General features: G+C 38.1%; 1 protein-coding gene across 2 annotated transcripts in view; it reads left to right on the top strand.

Annotated features, from left to right (window-relative positions):
• The first annotated feature begins 2,234 nt into the window (after positions 1-2,234).
• Positions 2,235-20,673, top strand: part of hivep3b (HIVEP zinc finger 3b) — a 66,249-nt gene continuing 47,810 nt past the window's right edge. For both annotated transcript variants that reach the window (XM_077526735.1, XM_077526736.1), the window contains exon 1: positions 2,235-2,496. The gene's annotated coding sequence lies outside the window, so the exon portion shown is untranslated. The remainder of the gene's footprint in view (positions 2,497-20,673) is intronic.

Below are 20,673 nucleotides of genomic sequence, written 5' to 3'. Positions count from 1 at the left end.
TGGAATATGAGTCTGAGTCATGCAGCCAAAACAAGCCGTTTTTTTTTTATCCCTCTCAGTGGCGGCCATTTTGCTACTTGCTGTCGACTGAAGATGACATCACAGCTGCTCAGAGAAACGACCAATCACAGCGCACCTGTTTTCTGAAGCTGAGCAGTTGTTACCTGAGCAACTGTGATGTCATCTTCACTCGGCCGCCTTCTGATATTGATGAAAACGGCTGGATTTTGCTAATTAACTCATATTCCACTAACACAATATTAACCAGAATACTGTATTTAGACTAGTGGGATGCATAGAACATGTTATTGTCAAGATCCCCCCCAATTTTTCTTCTGTCCACAGGCACAACACGACACTTCAGATGATTCTTTATTGACATCTTTGTGAGAACATTTTCAGCATGACGACACATCAGTACACAGTGAGGCCCATAAAGGCACGCTTGGATTAGTTTAGTGTAACCAATGTCTACCTATATTGTCTACCTAATACTTCACGAGTGAGCTACAACCATGGCCCCTTTCTCAAGTTCAACATCGGTGACCTCACCTAAATTAATAGACAAAAAATCTTGCAGACACTCCAACATTTTGAAAGATGTATCTGCGCAATGACTTCTCGGGAACATTACCCACGCTGCATTAGTACAGCGGTACTGCTCTGTCAGTTGCAGCTCTCCAATGTGTAGTTGATAGTGATTAGTTTGCGAAGTGTATTAAATGTGTGCCATCGTCCTTAACATGCTGCGTTTACAGTCACTTCCTTTTCTTTTGTCAGATTCCCGGCCCTTGAGTATTGCCAAAGAAGCTCTTCAGATTTTCTTTTTTGGAATGTTTTTTTTGATTATTTTCTGTCTGAGAGAGAAGGAATAAAAAACTAAATCTACAAATCCTTAGCAAAGTTTCCTCACGGCAACCATTCTACCTTTAGGTAAACCTTTACGTTGACCAACCTTTATGTAAGGAAAGTAGATGTTTGTTACCCGCATTACTTTACGGACAAAATATTAAAAGCAACAGCTCAGTGATTAATTTATTTACCATATTAGACCTAATCATATATGATAACTGTCATGACTGGGTCATGCCAGAGTTAGGTTTGGGTCATGCAAGGGTTATGCTTGGGTCATGACAGTGAGGTCAAGTGTCTGTTTTGAACTGATGTAACCATCATATGGTTTCAACTGGAAAAACGCTACGTGATGTCAGGAGCTATGTGATGTCAAGAATCTTTAATCCCTTTACTTGGTCAACAGCCAATCAGATAATTCCATGTCAGTCCTGTTACCCACATGTCTCGCCACAGCCAATCCGATCAATTGACTGTCTATTTAAGCCAAACGGAGAAGTGTATGTTTGTCAGATTATTACCTCTGTTTCTCTGTGCATCTCCACAGCCCAAGCGGACTTGGCGAGTCGTGATTCTCGACGTATTCTCATTTTTTCTCGTCTAGTCAAGTTGTTCTATGCCTCTCGATGTTATGTGAATAAATAGTTAAAATCTTATTTGTGTCTGAGTTTTGGGATCCAACCTCAGAACATAACAATACCAGAATATAGGAAAAATTGAGTCAATTTCATGTGAAACATGGCTGTCTTTACTCATGTTCAAAAAGAAGCACTTCATCTTGCCTTGACTGGATGACGTGTTCCTCAAAAAGTTAAGCCTGTATCTCTCCGAGCGGCACAGGCTTGCAAAGGTGGGCGCACATGACGTAGCGAGCGTTGCTTTTCGGCTTCGTTCAATGTTGCAAAATTTTGCAACTCGCCACACACTCTCAAACCCTCTTTATGCTACATGCTATGCTAGATTTATGCTGTACCTGAAAAAAAAATCACTAAAAGAAAACATATTATAAAAAAAATATTCAGAAAAAAAGATAAAAATTTGAAAAACAAACTTTTTTTCTGTAGTAAATCATCAACTTTAAGGGCATATTTATGGTATATTTGCATCTTAGGGTTAGGGTTAGGTGTTTTTTTTTTTTTTTTTTTTTTACTGTTAGGCCTATTTTCTTTTTTTGGCCTATAGATAGATAGATAGATAGCAGTTCCATCGTTAGCTAACTGGAATGAACAGTGCAGTATAGTCGAGTACTGTACAGTATTATGGGGAAGTGTTCCTCCCGCCAAGTGGCTTCTCTGTCCCGTCATGAATATTCATAAAGTGGGCGGGATCGGACCAGCCCACTGGAGGAGACTGAGAGGGGGGCGGTGCCCACCGGACCTGCCGTGCGGGGTGGTGCGGAGCCACGGAGTGTGATCTGCGTGATGTTGTTTTGTTGTGGCCGTCAGCTGAATGTGGACCCGCTGTCCGCTCTGACACCGCGGCGGGAAGCCCCCTGACCCCCCTCGACCCTCACTCCCTCCCTTCCCCAGGACCCACGGGGCTCGGAGAGCGGCTCCATCCGGCGCATCACAATCCAGGAAATGCGGACCGCTGGCCCGTTCGCCACCGGATAAATGGCTGCAGCGCTCGTACAGTAGCAAACTGGTAAATATAAAACCCGCTAACACGGCGTGTGTGTGGCTTTTGTTGTGATTATGGCAGCGGGTTGTGTCACGGCGGATGTGAAGTTAGTGGCAAAATGACGTTGACGCTTCCACATGCGGGCAGTGACATGAAGTTGGCTCGCTCGTTTTACCCATGAAACGCCATGTAAAAATTAAATGATGGTATATATATTTTTTTTACGAGAACAGGCAAGATGGGCACCGCAGAGCAGTCGATTTAGCGTTTAGGTGAGGCGATTCCAACTGCTTCCACCCTTATGTTTGCACCATATTGGACCTCCTCCCTGCAATTAAATAATCCCAAATTGACCAGGGAGCAACAGTGCATGTAAAATGGCTCTAAAATGTAAACCCGTGAACTTATTCGCTGTGGACTACACTTACACATGGCACATTTCTACTGGATGACATCATACTTTTGCTTCCCAAATGATTGTGTGCTAGGCTTGACTCAGTGCTTCAGGCTTATTCTCGCTGGATTATGTTAATAGACTTGAGTGAGATGTGTGCCATGTGAGGGGCTTGCCTTAAAACATGAGGTCTTATTTGTGAGGAACATCTGTCCTGATAACAGGTGGATTACTCATGGGGGTCTCCTCAGGGCAGGTCAACTTTTATTGGTTGCTACAACTACTAGTATTTATACGGTCTGCCTGTCACATTATGTGGGTGGTTAGTTACCTGAAAACATACGTTTTTAGGACTGAATACATCATTTTAACACCAACTGAAGTGAATTTACCACCACAGAGTGGTTGGGAATCACTGCCCAAATAATTCTCTCAGATAAAAGGGGGGTTTGCAGTTTGCAGAATCCACAACAACGCCGGTGGAAGAACAATTGATCAGAGACATGGAGGCGTGACCGATAAGGTGTCAATCATTTGCTTCACGCTCATGGGCACACTTATAGCAGGTAACTGGCACACCCTCATAGCCTTGCACTGACCTGTTAGCTTGGGTTTCAGGAACATTCTTAAAGTTATTTTGGAATATCCACATCTGGAATAAAATGTAAAAATGCCCATCCAGATGTGAGCAGATGTCTGCTAACAACTGGGCAAGCAAACAGAAGTAGAGTATCGGGATCCTAGCACTGATTTATATATGAATGGACTAATAACGAAAATCAGTGGAAAAATAACAGAAGTTGCCAATAAGAGTGGCAACATAAGATGGCTGCCGTGTGGCTTCAGCCACGAGGGGCCCCATTCATAGCCCATATACTGTCTGTGGATCTCAGGCAGCTGAGAGGTTTCAGAAGCGTCACAGAATTAGCAACATTTCTGCTTGACAGGTATGTTTCCTACATCTTTTTGATTTTTAATTTATTGAAATTTCCAAAAACATATAGTTCATACAACATCCTTTAGTGCTATTGTAACACTGTATTACAATAAGTCATGCTAACATAGCAGCTGTGGCTATTGGCTAACATTGGCTAGTTTACAGTGCTATTGCTAATTTTGTATTGCTAGCTTAGTAGTGCTAGCGCTGCTAGTTTGTTGAAGTTGGAACTTGGTAGCGTTCTTTTGTGACTTATTATCACAACGTTTTCTAATTGCCTACATAGATGGGGGCATTAGTAAAGTGACGCTGAAGTCAAATCTTCCCGAGTGGTTTAAGAGCAAAGCTCCTCTCCTTATCACAAGCCAGTGTACCACCCAATTTTTACTAGCAATTCTGTTTGTGTGTCATTTTATTCGAATATATTGTATTAAGAAATTGTTTGAAGGAAGGTGTTTAAGTTAAGTGTTTTCTTAGAGTGGACCTGTTTAAAAGAAAAAGTCTGAGTTTTCTATTTAATTGGCACAACATTGCAATAAATATGGCCGTAGGCGTCTTTAAAAAAAGGCCAGGAGCCTATTAAACTAACTTTTTCCTGAGCTGTTAAGAATAAAATAAAATCAAATTTAAACTTCAACTAACTTAACTACACATTCCCTACTGTATATCGTACATATGTGTATGAATGAAAGTGGCTTTCAAATAAACTATACGAAAAAATCTATACAGTATGTCATATAGGAGGAGTCCAGGAATAGAAAAATATTTCCCAATTTCAATTATAGAAATGTATTTCCTTTTTTAGGCACTTCATTGCTTTAATTGCTTTCATTAAAATTGTTTTAATTGGCATATTGTTTGTTTGTTGCCAACATTTCAGAAATTAGAGTTTTTCAGCTTAGTTTCCAAATGCAACATTAAGTGACTAAGTTGTCCAATACCTGTAGTTTACTGTCCCACTAGAAAGGGGGGAAAAAAGTTTAAAAATCCAGAAAGCTAATTAGATTAAAGTCTATAATATATTTTAATGCATCTAATTGGTCCATTATCCCATTAGTTTTTTCTTTCTTTGAATAATTTACAATTAATTGAGTCATTTTTGCGTGTCACCAAGCCTAGCTAAAGTTCACAATTGTGTGTCGTTTTTGCAGTGTCACCAACGTTAGCTAAAAAGTTCACACTAGTGTGAAATAAGGCTTCTGACGATTTGGAGAAAAATATTCTGTTTTTTTTTTGTTTTTGTTTTTTTGCTTTATGCCATTGAGAGCAGACAATCTGCTTTCAAATCACACTAATGTCAAATAAGTTATGTATCCAGAGAGTATATTTGAAGAATGAACTAGAAGCTAATGACACTAGAATTTGCTTAAATGCATATTGACGAGCCACAAAGCTGGAGGGAGAATGTCCTTTGGACAGATAAGTCCAGATTGGAACATTTTGGCAAGTCACATCAGCTCGATGCTTGCAGACGCAAGAATGAAGCAGGCAAAGATAAGAACACTGTACCTACAGTGAAACATGGAGGAGGCCGAGTTATGATCTTTTCTTTTCGACATCTGATGCTCATTATCTTGAACCTTTAGCAGAGATGTACACTGCAGTAATGTGCTAAATTTTCTCAGTTACAGTTACTCAAGTAACTTTTGGGATAAATTATACTCAGCAGTAGCTTTAATACAACATGCATCTTAGTTTTACTTGAGTATTTATGTTAAGAAGAAAACGTACTTTGATCTAGATTCTGCATGCTACTTTTATTTGTCAATCAATAATTCAAATGGATGGATAATTGCTTGTTGCTTGTTTTTTTGGCATATGAGAGCGACTTCCTCCTTGGGTTCTAACCACTTGTGACATTTGACTCCATTTCACCAATCACATGACTTCACACGTTTTTGCAGACCTTTCAAAGTGACTCGTAAATGCAGGACTGAGTCCTGGCGCGAGATAGATAAATTACTTTTACCACAATGACAGAAAATTGTGAACAAAGATCTTTATTGGCTGGTATTGACAGTCTCAATGAGTACCCGATATCTTAAATAAGGCTGATTTTGGGTTGGTACTCGCCTACATTTTGTCAGTTGCTTGCTTTATCTTCACCTCATATCTCATTTGTTTTTTTTTTAAACCAGATGAGTTGTTTAGGTTATAGGTGCTGGAAAATTTTGGGGTTATTATTTATATTGTTTTCATTTATTTTTTTTATCACAATGATCTGGCGTTTTAACAGGGGTGTGTAGACTATTTATATTCATGAATTTGTCTTAATTTATGTTAATTTATACAGATTTGATTTCTCATTTGTTATTTCATGCATATTTTATTTATTGTTTTATATAAAGTGATATTGTTCAGCAATATTAGAATTTACTTATTTATATATATTTTTTTATTTGACGTTCATGCTGATTTAAAAAAAGAAATTGGAAGTTACTCACCAGTTACTCAGTACGTCAGTATTTTTTAACTTTTTTTTTTAATTTTATTTTTTGTAATACTTTTACTCAAATAATTATTTTGGACGACGACTAGTTTGTACTTTGACTTGAGTATATTATTTGAAAGTAACAGTACTCTTACTTGAGTACAATTTTAGACTGCTCTACACATTAAGACAGGGGTGTCCAAACGTCATTATTCCACTTTATATCAATATAAATCTATTAAAAATCACATTTAAAATCATCCCCAAAGGCTCATGCATTAAATTAATTACCAAAGACTGAAACGAAGGACGTTTGCTATAATTATAGTCAGTTTTAGTTAGTTTTGTAAACCTAAAATGTAGTTTCAGTTAGTTTTCGTTTTTTAAAAAGCTTTTTCATTTTTATTTTATTTCGGTAACAATATTGTTTGTTGAATTTTAGTTTTAGTTTTTTCATTAGTTTTAGTTAACTAAAATAACCTTTAATGGCACCTGTTTTTTGATACCCTTGCTTCTTACTTTGACCATCTCCAAACATTTTTGTTTTGTTTATTTTATTTGAACTGAGTCAAAGGCCATTTTTAGCATGTGTCGCGGGCCACTGAAAAATGGACGACGGGCCGCAAATGGTCCCCGGGCCGTAGTTTGGACACCACTGTACTAAGACATTGTGGAGCGAAATAGTTTCCTTCTTAAAACATAATTCTATCAGCTTGATTTTCATCAGTTAATTTTCAGTGCATTTTTTTTTATTATTCCTTTAGTCAGTTTTAGGTTATTTCAGTGATCATTGAAATTGTTTGTTTCTCGCTTCCAATGGAAGCACAAGTACCAATTTTGTCCACGTGCGTATAAGCAGCTACACATGCAGTCCCCAGCATTTTTTTTTTTGTGTAAAAGCGGCAGTCCTCGGGGCACTGCTGCGGCATACCTCCTCAGCTCGGTTCCGTAAGTGACTGCACAGAAATCCAGTACGGCATCAGGCCACAGCGGTGAAGGGGGATGAGTGGAGAAAGGCCAATATGCAATTATTTCTTATTGAATCAGCACAAAGCGGCGGGCTCGCGGTGTGTCGCTCTTGTCTGGATGGAGACCACTTGTGGTGCCGGCTGAAGAAAGGCGCTAACTCAGCAGGCGCCCAAGGAGTACGTTGTTCTATGTGTCCTTTTTTGAGGAAAAATTGACATCATAATGCAGTAGATCCTTGAAACATTCAGGGGGGTACTGGAGGCATTATTGCTATTTATGGTTTCAACATTGTTCACAAGAGCATGGCTCTTTTTAAAAACAGATTTTTCCACAAGCTTTGGCCTTTTGCCCACACACAAATTGGTGGCTGCCGTAGTTAAGTAAGAAAAACGATCGTTGGTTGATTACATTTGTTAATAAAAATAAATATTTTATTATTCTAGGAAATAATGAATATAAACAAGTAGTAGTTGTGTTTCATGAATCGGTCTTATAGTTAGTTGCATGAAATCCAACTGTGTCTTGAATTAGGGTTGAAGAATTTCAAAAACTATTTTTTTTCTCCCTCAATTCCGTGTAGTAACGATTTAATATGAGATAAAAAAAAATTTAACAGACACAACTATTAGACTAATCGGTATTACAATATCGGATTTCTTATACATAAATATTTTGGTCTTCAAGGTTAGGTTTACACTAAAATAAAAGCAAATTAACAAATATAATATGTAAGACAGTTTATCTACAAAGCAAGTAAGTCATATAATGCATACAAATCTGTAGCTTTATCGCTTCAACTTTTCATGTTTCATCAAACAATGATATGTAAATGAGTGGACTGCAATTCTTAAAGGGATACTTGACTCATTGAACAATTTTCAGCAGTGAAAGGTTCATATTTTGTCCAGAATGAATGTGGTAACTTCGTTATTTTTAATGTACAATGAATACCTTTCAAAAGTAATTTTTCTACTTGCTGTCGAGTGATGACATCACCTGTGCTGAGGAAGTAGGTAATGACCAATCATGACTCAGTTTACTGACTAAACCTAGTAAATGGGTGAGTCTTGATTGGTCGTTACTTACTTCCTCAGCACAGGTGATGTCATCATCAGTTGACAGCAAGTAGAAAAATTACTTTTTAAAGGTATTCATTGTACATTAAAAAATAATGAAGTTACCACATTAATTATAGACAAAATATTCACTTTTTAATGCTGAAAATGGCTCATTGAGTCAAGTATATAAGCACTGAACCTATCTAGACACTATATAAGTAAATAAAACATACATATCCATATAAAAAAAAAATAATAACAATAAAGCCCGCCGACCTGCCCGTAATAAAGCTTTTTTTTTTTTTCCCTAAATTTTCCAAAGTAAGTGAGCGAGGTTGTGTTTAGAATTAGCGTAGCGATTTTTGTAAAAAAATAAAATAAATAAAAATAAAAAATACAATGACATCATAAGGGCCGGAAAAAAAATCGGCTAACTTGGCTAAGTCAACCAAAAATATTTATGCCTTCAAAGTATTTACTTGAACTATTTAATAATTTTAATAACATATTTTTGGCGCATGAACTTTGTTTGCCTACTGTCCGTGTTCACCGCACTGATATTTCTTATTGACACACACACACTTCAATCTGACTACCACTGAGGAATACAGATACGAAATGATGCCTAAGGTTTGGGGTCGCTTTAAATTAAAAAGGGACACAAATAAACTTCTCTGTAATCACTGCAAAAGTGGAGCTGGGATAGCTTGAAGAGAAAACGTCCACGTGGGAATTCTAGCACGATTTGTATGCCCAGAGACCTGGTTGGCGCTTATTACTAAACGTATTATGATTCGAACTCATTAGCTAATGTAAATATATCCTAACATTGCTAGTTAGTACGGACTGGTTTGTAAACTACACTCATGTATTCATTTTAATGACATTTTGTGTGAGTGCCACTGTTTCACGCTTTTTTCACAAAGGGCAGCTCACAGCGAGGTACTTTTTAAGTAATCTAGCACTGAACAAACTCGTCATAGTGCGTCCCATCACCACTTCACTGCGGAGCAAAGTTTCCACTTAAATTGTCACGTCTGGTTAAGTTGGTCTCTGTTCAAGTTGAAGCTTCTCCAGCTAACTTAACCTAGCATAGCTCGCGCCCTCCATCTCTTATCACCACATTGCTAACTGATGAACTATACTCAAAATATCCATCCATCCATCCATCCATTTTTTTATTATTATTATGTTTTTGTTTGTGTAGACTCAGTCATGGATATCATAGCAAGTTCGCAACTGGACTCAGCAATTATTCTTCAAACTTTTTATGTTCCTCTCTTAACACCCTTTATTGAGGGTGTTCCTTCTTTTGGAAATGAGTTGCAAAAAGGCAAAGAAAAAGCACTCATGCACAGAGTTGATCCTGTGATGCTCGCGGCTCTGAGTTCACGTGAGGTAACCTGGGGTGTTGCGCAATACGCTGACATCTCAAAGGCGTTTGACTAGTGGAGATTGCAAATGGTTGCTAGTCTCTTTTCTGAGCACTGTCTATGTGTACTTCTGTGCGGCATCAAATCCCCCAAACCACTTCAGGGGCTGGACTAGGTTGAGCCTCATGCCCTCATGTAAAACTGACTGGGTCCTTTGTCTGGTATAATGCATGCAACATAAATATAAACATAACTTAGTAAAACATGAAAGTTTTTCCTATAGGGAATGGATTAAAACAGAATAATACACAGATGTGGGGAAATTATTTGCACTGTGTACTTAAACACAGACACTTGTTGAAGTAGATTTTGCTCCTGTAGCTAGGTAAAAAAACTGCACAATTTAAAATATATATATATTTTTTTTACTAACTTAAAAATCATGTTACGTGTCTCATTTTCTCAAGAGCGTTCTAGTGTTGGCTCGACTTTTATGCTGTCAAATCAACATGTTCCCATAACTTTGATCATCTTAAAAACTGAGTAGCAAAAAAGCTAAATTAGCTAAAGAAAATTCACCTCCCTTGTATGTGTTTTTTTCAGAGCAGATGGAAAATTTTGAAATTGCAAGAAGCTCGTGTTTTTTTTTGGTTGGCACAAGACAACACGTTCGCCACGGGTTATTCTTGTAGCCGACCACATCAAACAATGCTATCCCTTTTCCTAGATATCAAATTTAGGGAGTAAAAGTAAAAAGTTCTCAGAAAAGTGAGGGTACAAATCTACTTAACTACAATAACAAGGTATTTGTACGTTGTTACTTCCTTATATTTGCTTTTACTAGCTGAAAATGTTACAATGTATACTGTTAGCTATCCCTTTTTTTATGTTTCTATTTATTTTAGTAACAGAAACATACTTGGGGGAATTGCTGATAACATTTTTCACCAGTTTAAGAGTTTTTAGCATGCATCAACACTCAAACCTTGTTGACGAATGACGAACCAGCTTGTGATATGCTAAAATAACACTTCAGCCTACATGTGTTTTATGTGTGGTGGCCATTGGCGTGGAAAGAACCTTTTTTTTTCTAAAAAATAGCTCAGAATTGTTCATTCGGTAGTCTTACCGATTCAACGTCTTATCATCATTGCTCTTTTTTTTTTTTTTTTTTTTTTGTGTGTGTGTATGTGTGCGTGCGTTTGCGTGCGTGCGTGTGCGTGCAAATACGTAAAAATTTATACTCATTAATTCACCTAAAACCTTATAAATATCCCATTACCCTTCGCCTTAACCAGGTACTTCAGAATCTTGCCAGAGTCGTGAGGTTCAAATGGTCAGGAGACCAGAGAAAAGGTCAGAAAAAATAAAGAGAAAAGATAAATCAAAGTGAAATCCAGCACCGACCAAACACTTCCTGCCTTCCCCATGGTTACAAAATCAAAGTCTTACGCCAACCCCGGAAGCCTCTAAATTCCAGCAAATTTAGCGAGATCTCAAGAGACCAGAGGAAAAACTAAAGAGAGGAAGGAGGGAAGGATCGATAAGGCAGAGTGAGATCCATAGAAGCCAGTACATCCAATCCATCAAAGTGAAATCCAGCACCAACCAAACCCCTCCTGCGTGGTTACAAAACCAGAGTCTTATGCCAACCCCAGAAACCTCAAACTTCCAATAAATTGAGATCTCAAGTGACCAGAGGAAAAACTAAAGAGAGGAAGGAGGGAAGGATAGATAAAGCAAAGTGAGATCCACAGACACCAGCACCCACTGATTCAAGGGGCTGTGGGAGGGAGAGGCAAATTCTGTTTGAGTTTCAGTAGATGCTGGTGCGATGGATCTGGCATGCATAAGGACCACCACCAAAGAAAGAAGCCGTCAACCGCAGTCCAGCAAAGCGAGCAGCCCCCCCCCCCCCCCCCCCCCCCCCGGAATCCCCAGACCCTGGCAGCACCAAGGCCACCCGAGCGGACACCGGTCGGCGAGCCGACCCAGACGCCCGGAACACCCCCGCCCCAGCCCCGGCCCACACCCCCGAGCCCAAGGCCGCAGAACGAGGCCCGGCGGGCCCCTACAGTGCCCCACCGGTCCCCAGCCCCCACCCCCCCACTACCCCCCTGCACCCCACCCAAACCCGCCACCCGCCACCCGCCACGACCCAGGCCCCGCCACGCCCGGCCCCCAAACCCCCGAACACACCCCGACCCCCAACACCCAAACCCCCCACCCACCCATACCTTTTTTTTTTTAAGCCTGGAGTGGGCAACACTCTTTGACTGCCAAAGATGTTTAATAACGATTAGTAAAATTACAATGAATGGAATGCGATCTTTCATTTAGTACCCACATTGTATATGTAGTAAAGGCAAACAATATTCTTTTTGCCTCAAAAGATGAGTTAAAATGCTCAAAATCGTCTGGCACTGTGGTTTTTTTTTTGTTTTTTTTTGATAATGTGTGGCAGTGAAAGAGTTAATGTTCTTTAAAATACCTATACTATATACATGTGGACTTATAAATAAAAGCTGCGGGTCAGACATGTTTTCATGATTTTAGAGCAGAAACGTCTTTTTAGGAATGATGTCTTGTCTTTGTTGTGGAACCTGTTTGCAACTGCTTCACTCTGGCCACTTATGACATAAACTATTGGTATGAAGTATCTATTGTACTTGCGCAATGAGTTTGTTCAGACACAATAAAAGTGAAATGCACCTCGCTCTGATTACAGGAGACTTGAGTCGGTGTGTGCGGCCAGCCTGCGTGTGTTCGTCCATGCCTCCCACTGGCGCAACACTTAAGATGGAAAAGGGCACTTTTCTGCCAATTAACACAGCCACACTCTGTGCTCTCAATTCCTTCTTTCACCTGGCATTCGCTCACTAATCCGCCACGCTGACTCAGCCTTGCAGGTGGCAACGTGTTGATATAAGTGCGCCCGATGCCAACGGTAGAGAGGTCGTGTGGAGTTGCCTCCGCCGCAGACCTTCCCTTCTCATACAGATAGCATGCTGATGGAAAGACCAGTTTTTTTTTTTTCCGTTTAGACATGGAGAGGGTTTGATTTTAATGTCATCTTTTTTTCCAGGGTGTTAAACAGATGGCGTCGTGTCTGTGATACTGAAGAAAAAGTGAGCTTGAGTGTTCAGTAACGGTCTGGCCTGCTTGACTGATTACTCAAAGCACTGAATGTGCTTGCGTGTGTGAGCACGCCAGACGTTTTTGTTTTCTTTCAGACAACATGCAACAACTACGTCACCGAGAAAAATAGAAGTTAGGTTCTAAAAATCCTGGTGACTTTTTTTTTTTTTTTTTTATGTACAGTATGGACAAGTGCATCACGTTATTTATTGACAACCCAGTTAGAGTTTACTGTAAAACTAATCACATACCAAAAAGCATTACACACCTTGTATATTTAAATAGAAAAAAAAAGTTCTTTTGAGGTGATTGCTAGCTTAATGCTAGCACTCAATGGAAAACCATATCGACGAGCTCGCTAAAATTAGCATTATACGTCGTATTTAATACCTTCAGATCATGAAATTTTACACATTACGCATGACATCATGCTCAGAGCCACAGTTAAAGATTCCGGCCCGAACGCTCCAACATTTTTTCCTTTTACAGAAAAATAGGGGCAACAGTCATTGTGTCACTGTCCATAATACAATTCTTAAAACATGTGCGGGTGAAAAATATGGTTATTTTAACACTCAAATTTGAGTCTAATCTTGCATCGTGCACCTTTAATGTGACAGGAACTTGCAGGTTTCTTTGAGTGATTAGACTACCAGTAATGGTTTTATTTAGTGTTGTTCCGATACCGATACTGCATTAAAACAGTGGTATCAGTATCGGTGACTACTCACAAGTAACATGCCGATACCATTAATTCCAACTCTAATATAGGATTTTGGATGCAGCATCTTGTGTCTTGCTCGTGCACGACATTCACTGATATGTGACATGTTCACTGCATGCCGATCTAAGATATCCTATTGGCCCTTGAATGCTCTGAACCAATGGCAGGACAGCTTTTTCATGTTGAGGAAAAAAAAATCTTCAGTATCGGTATAGTATCGGTATCGGCCGATACTGCAAAGCTGGGTATCGGTATCGGTATCGGGGGCAAAAAAACGGCATCGGAACAACACTAATTTTATTTTGTATGATCACATTTTGTTCTGCTCATTTGACCCAAATGTACATTAGTCCTACATTTGGCATGATTGGGGTCAGTGTGTGCTTGTCCTGACCTCAAGACAACCTCTCACAATTGAAACGGGGACAAGAATATACAGTATAGATTAGAATGTGTGCTAGTGTGGCTGCCGGGCGCTTCCTCATATGTGCCAGCCTCGGTTATGTAATGTTATGTGGACGAGCAGACAGGCAGTGCGGGTTCTGCTGAGAAAGGACCGGCAGCAGTTGACTCATTGAATCTGTCCCTTCCTGAAGGTTAATCATTACCTGCATCTCGCGTTGTTGCAAACTTGAATGTTTGCTTTTGTCCAATGCGACAAAATAAGTCGATCAGACAGTGTAATGTTGTTATGGCTCCGAGTCTTCTGGTATTTTCACCAGCGCACAATGTGTCTGGCTTCTCCTCTATACACTATGTTTTAATCTCCCCTGTGTATCAGCACTGGTCTTATTTTGTGCGTGTTGACTTTCCACAGTGGCGAGTGTTGTGTAATATGTGATTGTAAGCTTTTTTTTTTCTTTTTTTTTCTTGTACACCGCAGGTATGTGAGAGAAGGGCTTGGTCAGAATGTCATTGTTGTAAATGGGGAAGACGTGATCATATAAGACATGGTACACAAAAGTATTTGGACACGTACTTGGTACATACGCGTAAGAAAATGTGCTTATTTCGTATAACGGTCTTAAGATGCTATGTAAATGTATGAGCGATGTTGGACACCACTTTTGTCTTTGGGTACTCGGGTATCCTCCCACATTCCACAGACATGCATGGCAGGTTAATTGGGCACTCCGAATTGTCCCTAGGTGTGCTTGTCAGTGTGGATGCTTGTTTGTCTCTGTGTTCCCTGCGATTGGACGGCAACCAGTTCGAGGTGTACCCCGCCTACTGCCCGAAGCCAGCTGGGATAGGCTCCAGTGCCCCCGCGACCCTTGTGAGGAATAAGCGGTTAAGAAAATGGATGGTTGGATGGATGGATACCACTTTTTTTTTTCCGACCAATGCCAGTACAAGTACTGAACTCCTAAATAGCCACCGATACCAATATAAAGTGCTGATACCATCACTAGTACTTTTGAGACATAAGATTTCCCCCCCAAACAATGATTGTTAATTTGAAATACTGATATATCCCAATATAACATTTATCCTTAAAATTAAAAATATTGAAATTAATGGCAATTTTCTGGTATGAGTACCGATACCTTGAAATAGTCACCCATCCCTAAAATTCATTCTCGCAAATATTTTTTTTCAGCTTTCGTGTGCTTTCTGATTATATCATTAATAAATAATGATTAACTAACCCATTAGTGAAACTGGTATAATATGTTTTCTTTGTTATTCTCAAGCGACTGCAACTCTCACTAAGTCGTCTCAGGACTCACCCAACCTATGATTAATTGCGTTTCAGAATTTAAGTCCATTAAAAAAAAAAACAACAACATTCTGGAGGTAGTCTCCCATTGAGGACCTGTGATGAAAAATGAAGATAAACGAGGGTAGAGTGGCGTCAAGCGAGAGGAACTACAATTCCCATCGCGAGATGCTGTGACTATCGCGTGACCGGTAGCGAGACTGGGAAAATCTAACATGGCGGCGCTCTGTTGCTAAAATAGAATTAGCTTTATATTTCTAATTAAACCCGAATTTAATGATTAGATAAATTCGATTTTTTTCTTTTCTAAGAAAGATCGGAAATATTATCCAGTGTGGACGACCTCGAACGTTTTATTGACGATCATTTTTATAGCTGCGCGATGGATGAGCCGGCGGCTAGTCGGGATAATCCTTCGAAAAAAAAAAAGGAAAAATGACTCGTCAACAGACACGGACGATTTAGCAACCGCCGACGTATCGGTGAGTATGCTGGATTCCATAAATAAAAAACTTGACGTCCTCTGTCTTATCCGCGAGGACGTCAAAGAATTAAAGGCAAGTTTGGAATTCGTTAGCCAACAGGTAAGCGATCTCCAATGCGATAACTCCGAGCTACGCTCCTCTCTCGTCGCTGTCACAGCCGAGTTGGAGACGATTAAAAAGGAAAATAAAATGCTAAAGGAAACGGTCTTAGATGTTCAATCCCGTAGTATGCGGGAAAATCTAATATTCTCAGGTATATCCGAAAATTCTCCAGATAATCCAGAGGGTGAGATAAAAAAATTCATGACATCATCGCTAAAGATCCCACAGGAGACGGTAAATAATATCTCTTTTCACCGTGTACACCGGCTCGGAGCTCGTAAGGGCAATAAGCCCCGTCCTATTATTGCTAAGTTCGAACATTTTAAACATAAAGAATTGGTAAAAAGTAAAGGACGGGAGCTCAAAGGGACATCTTTCGGGATGAATGATCAATTCCCAAGAGAGATAAACGAGCGGCGAAAAGTACTGTTTCCTATCATGAAACAAAATAGACAGGAGGGTAAACGGACTTCGATGGTCGTTGATAAATTATATATCGACGGCCAGCTATTCCGAAACCCAACCTCGACCCCTTGGCTGTTCTAACTGACAATTGGTAGAGCCGAGCATTGTGTGATTATTTGACGTAGGTATATGTATATGTATGTGTATGTATATGTGTATATATGTATATATATGTATATGTATATGTATGTATATGTATGGATAATGGGTTACGAAATAGAATATGAATTTATATTATGCATAGGCTATATAGTAATAATAATAATAATAATAATAATAATAATATAGAAATATATTCTTAAAAAAAATAAATTAATAATAATAATAATAATCTCGCTTAGGTCACCATTTACTGGTGTATTGTTATGTTGAATCCCCCACAGATTTCCTTCACACTCACTTCCCCCCACGTTTCTTCACTATTATACTTATCTACTTGCTATCTCTCTCTTTATATAAATTATATAAATTGCCTAATTACTCTTTTGCTATCCTACAATATGTTAATATTAATAAGAAGCTTATATAGATGTATACATAAGACTGAGTCTATATTGCTTGTATGCAGAAATTAGTTCTGGTCTCCTGGAATGTGTGTGGCGCTCGCTCCCAGGCAAAAAGAATAAAAATTTTAGACCATCTCTCAAAATTTAAGGCAGATATTTGTCTCCTACAAGAAACCCACTTACAAAAATCAGAAGAAAAATTATTTATAGATAAAAATTTTAGTCAAGTTTACTCTGCCTCCTATAATAGTAGACAAAGAGGTGTCTCTATACTTATACATAAGAATTTATTCTTTACTCTAAATAATATAGTAACAGATTTAGAGGGCCGATATATTATTATCCAGGTAACTATATTTAATAAAGTATATACAATTGGTAATTTATATGCCCCAAATAATGATGACCCTGATTTTTTCCATGAATTTTTCTCTCGGTTACTCGATTTAGCAACAAATTCTACTATTATTATTGGAGGTGATTTTAACACGGTCTTGAACCCGTTAATAGATCGTTCTAATAATACGATATATACAAGGCGATTACGATCCGCTAAAGTAATAGATGAATATATGGAGGATTTTGGCCTCAGCGATGGCTGGAGACTTCAAAACCCAACTAAGAAGGAATTTACTTTCTTCTCTGCTGTGCACCGATCATTCTCAAGAATTGATTTTTTCCTTACAAATAATTCTATTGTTGATAAAACTGCTATAAAAATACATTCTATAATTATAAGTGATCATGCACCAGTCTCCCTCACTCTACAAATTGACTCTACCTTTAAACCTCCCCCGATATGGCGTTTTAACATCTCATTACTGAAAGACGTAGAGTTTGATAAAATTATTAGAAGGGAGTGGGCAGATTTTTTGGAAATAAATGACTCTCCAAATATATCTCCATCTCTTCTCTGGGAAGCAGGGAAAGCGGTAATTAGAGGGAAAATTATATCATATTCAACTTATAAAAAGAAACAGGATCAAAAATTAGAAAAATACCTGGAAGATAAAATTAAACAACTAACGGATGAATATGTATTAAACCCAAATAATCAAATATGGATAGAACTACAGAATATAAAAATACAGTTAGATAACATGTTATCTAAAAAGACAGAGTTTATAATACAACAGTTGAGATATAATAATTTTGAACATAATAATAAATCAGGTAAATTCCTGGCAAATCAACTTCAACGGAATCGGGAAAAATCTCTTATAACGGCTATTAAAGATATAAATGGTGAATGCACACAATCACCAGAAGAAATTAACCATATTTTTTATAACTATTATCGAAATCTATACACAGAAATTAATAGACCTAACCCTGAATATATTGAGGAATTCCTAAACAGCTTAAATATACCTCAGTTATCTATTGAACATAAAGATATTCTCGATACCCCGCTTACTATAGATGAGTTGTATCGTGCTTTAGACAGTATGCCTAATGGCAGAGCACCTGGTCCAGACGGCTTTCCGGCTATATTTTTTAAACATTTCTGGTTAATGTTTGCTCCATTATTTCTAAGAGTAGTAACTGAAATTAAAAGTAAAGGTGATATACGTCAAGATATGAATATAGCAGCAATTAAACTTTTATTAAAGCCAGAAAAAGACCCTACCCTCCCGTCAAGTTACCGACCGATATCACTAATTAATACCGATATTAAAATTATCGCTAAGGCCTTGGCATCTCGATTAGAGACGGTAATCTCGACAATTATTCATAGTGATCAAACAGGTTTTATTAAAGGTCGTCATTCTACTAATAATATTAGGAGACTCTTTAACTTGATTAGTATGTCACAGCGGTATGATAAAAAGGCAGTTGTTATTTCGCTGGATGCAGAAAAAGCATTCGATAAAGTTAACTGGTCCTTCCTCTTTGCTGTCTTAAATAAATTCGGCTTCGGGGAGTCATTCATTCAATGGGTCTCAATATTATATGATTCTCCTAAAGCTACAGTTACTACTAATGGGATTACATCACAGAGTTTTACTTTACAAAGGGGAACAAGACAAGGGTGCCCAATTTCTCCTTTATTATTTGCTATATTTATTGAGCCGCTTGCATTAGCTATACGTCAGGATAGACGGATCCAAGGAATCCACTCCGGGACAATAGAACATAAAATTAATCTATATGCCGATGATATATTACTCTATTTAGAAGAACCTGCTATCTCGCTAGGGGAAGCATTTAAATTAATAACTAAATTCTCTCACTTATCAGATTACTCAATTAACTGGACAAAATCAACATTATTACCTATTACAGAAAATTCATGGAATCCTACAAGTCAGGATCCACACTACTCCTTTCCTACAGGTAATTTAAAATACTTAGGTGTTAAAATTTCACCTAAGTTAACTGAATTAACTTCTTTAAATTTTTCACCATTATTGGATAGTATCCGTAGTGACCTGGAGCGCTGGAATAATCTTCCGATCTCTTTAATAGGACGGATAGCTACTATAAAAATGAAAGTTTTACCAAAGATTAATTATTTATTTTCAATGATTCCATTTAAACCTACGTCTAACTGGTTCCAATCGCTGGACTCTGCTATCATAAAATTCTATTGGAATAAAAAAAAAGCCAAAATTAGTCTATCTACTCTTCAGGAAAGTAAATCTAAAGGAGGTTTAGAGGCACCAAACTTTATGTACTATTATCTAGCTAATCAACTACAATATCTTGTGCTATGGACACAACCCAACAGAGATACTAACTGTTGGTTGGAATTGGAGCAGAAGGATTGTAATAATCTTAGACTGTCAGATTTACTCTTTATTACAAAATCAATAAGACGACATAATTGTTTTAAAAACCCAATGATAGCCGCCACCCTGACTGCCTGGTGGAAGGCATTAGAAATTACAAACTCCCAATTGGCGCCCTGTGGGCTCTCTCCCATTTGGCATAACCCCGACTTTCAACTTAATAATCAGTCGTTCCATTTAAGCCTATGGGAGCAGAAAGGAATTACACACCTTCATCATCTTTTCTCAGATAATAAGTTTATATCGTATACAAACTTGGTCCAGAAATATGAAATAAAAAAGGGAAATTTCTTACATTATCTGCAAGTTAAAAATATGGTTAAGAAACAAATCCCAACACTTCAGGATACGCTCCAACTGCCTGTCTTAGCTAAAGATATTATAAAGCTTTCTCCAACAACAATAAAGAAAATATCAAAAATATATAAGTTATTTTTATACACAAATAAAACGTATTTACCGACTTTAAAATGGGAAAAAGACTTGTCTATAGTTCCGGAACCAGACTTTTGGACCCAAATCTGTGAAAATGTATTTAAAATGACCAAACAGACAAATTTGCAACTTATCCAATATAAGATACTTCATAGAACATATATTACACAATATATGATGAAAAAAATGGGACTCTCTGACTCCGACATTTGTCTCCAGTGCTCACAAAACACTGCCGATACTTATCTTCATGCTTTATGGTCATGTACTCCAGTGCTGCATTTCTGGACTAAAATCTTGGAAAAGCTCGCTGATATATTAAACTGTAGGCTTCCTTTATCTCCAAGATTGTGTTTACTAGGTGACTTAACAATAATTGAGCTACCATGTAAACAATCCCAATCTATATTTATAGCCCTTACTATTGCTAAAAAAATAATCCTTGTCAATTGGAAAAATAAACAATCTCTAAATATCGACCACTGGTTAAACTTACTAATAAATTATATCTCAATGGAAAAAATCTCTGCCTTAAATAAAAATCAAGTATCAAGATTTAAACAAATATGGTCTATGTACATAGAATATTTTAATCTTAATTTGGCAACTTAATCCTGCCTAGATTCTGCCTGTTAACGAGAGCCACCACATCGTTACAACTTTTGTTTTCGC

This window comes from Festucalex cinctus, chromosome 7, assembly GCF_051991245.1.
Source record: "Festucalex cinctus isolate MCC-2025b chromosome 7, RoL_Fcin_1.0, whole genome shotgun sequence".
NCBI lineage: Eukaryota > Metazoa > Chordata > Actinopteri > Syngnathiformes > Syngnathidae > Festucalex > Festucalex cinctus.
This window is presented reverse-complemented; position numbering and strand designations above follow the sequence as displayed.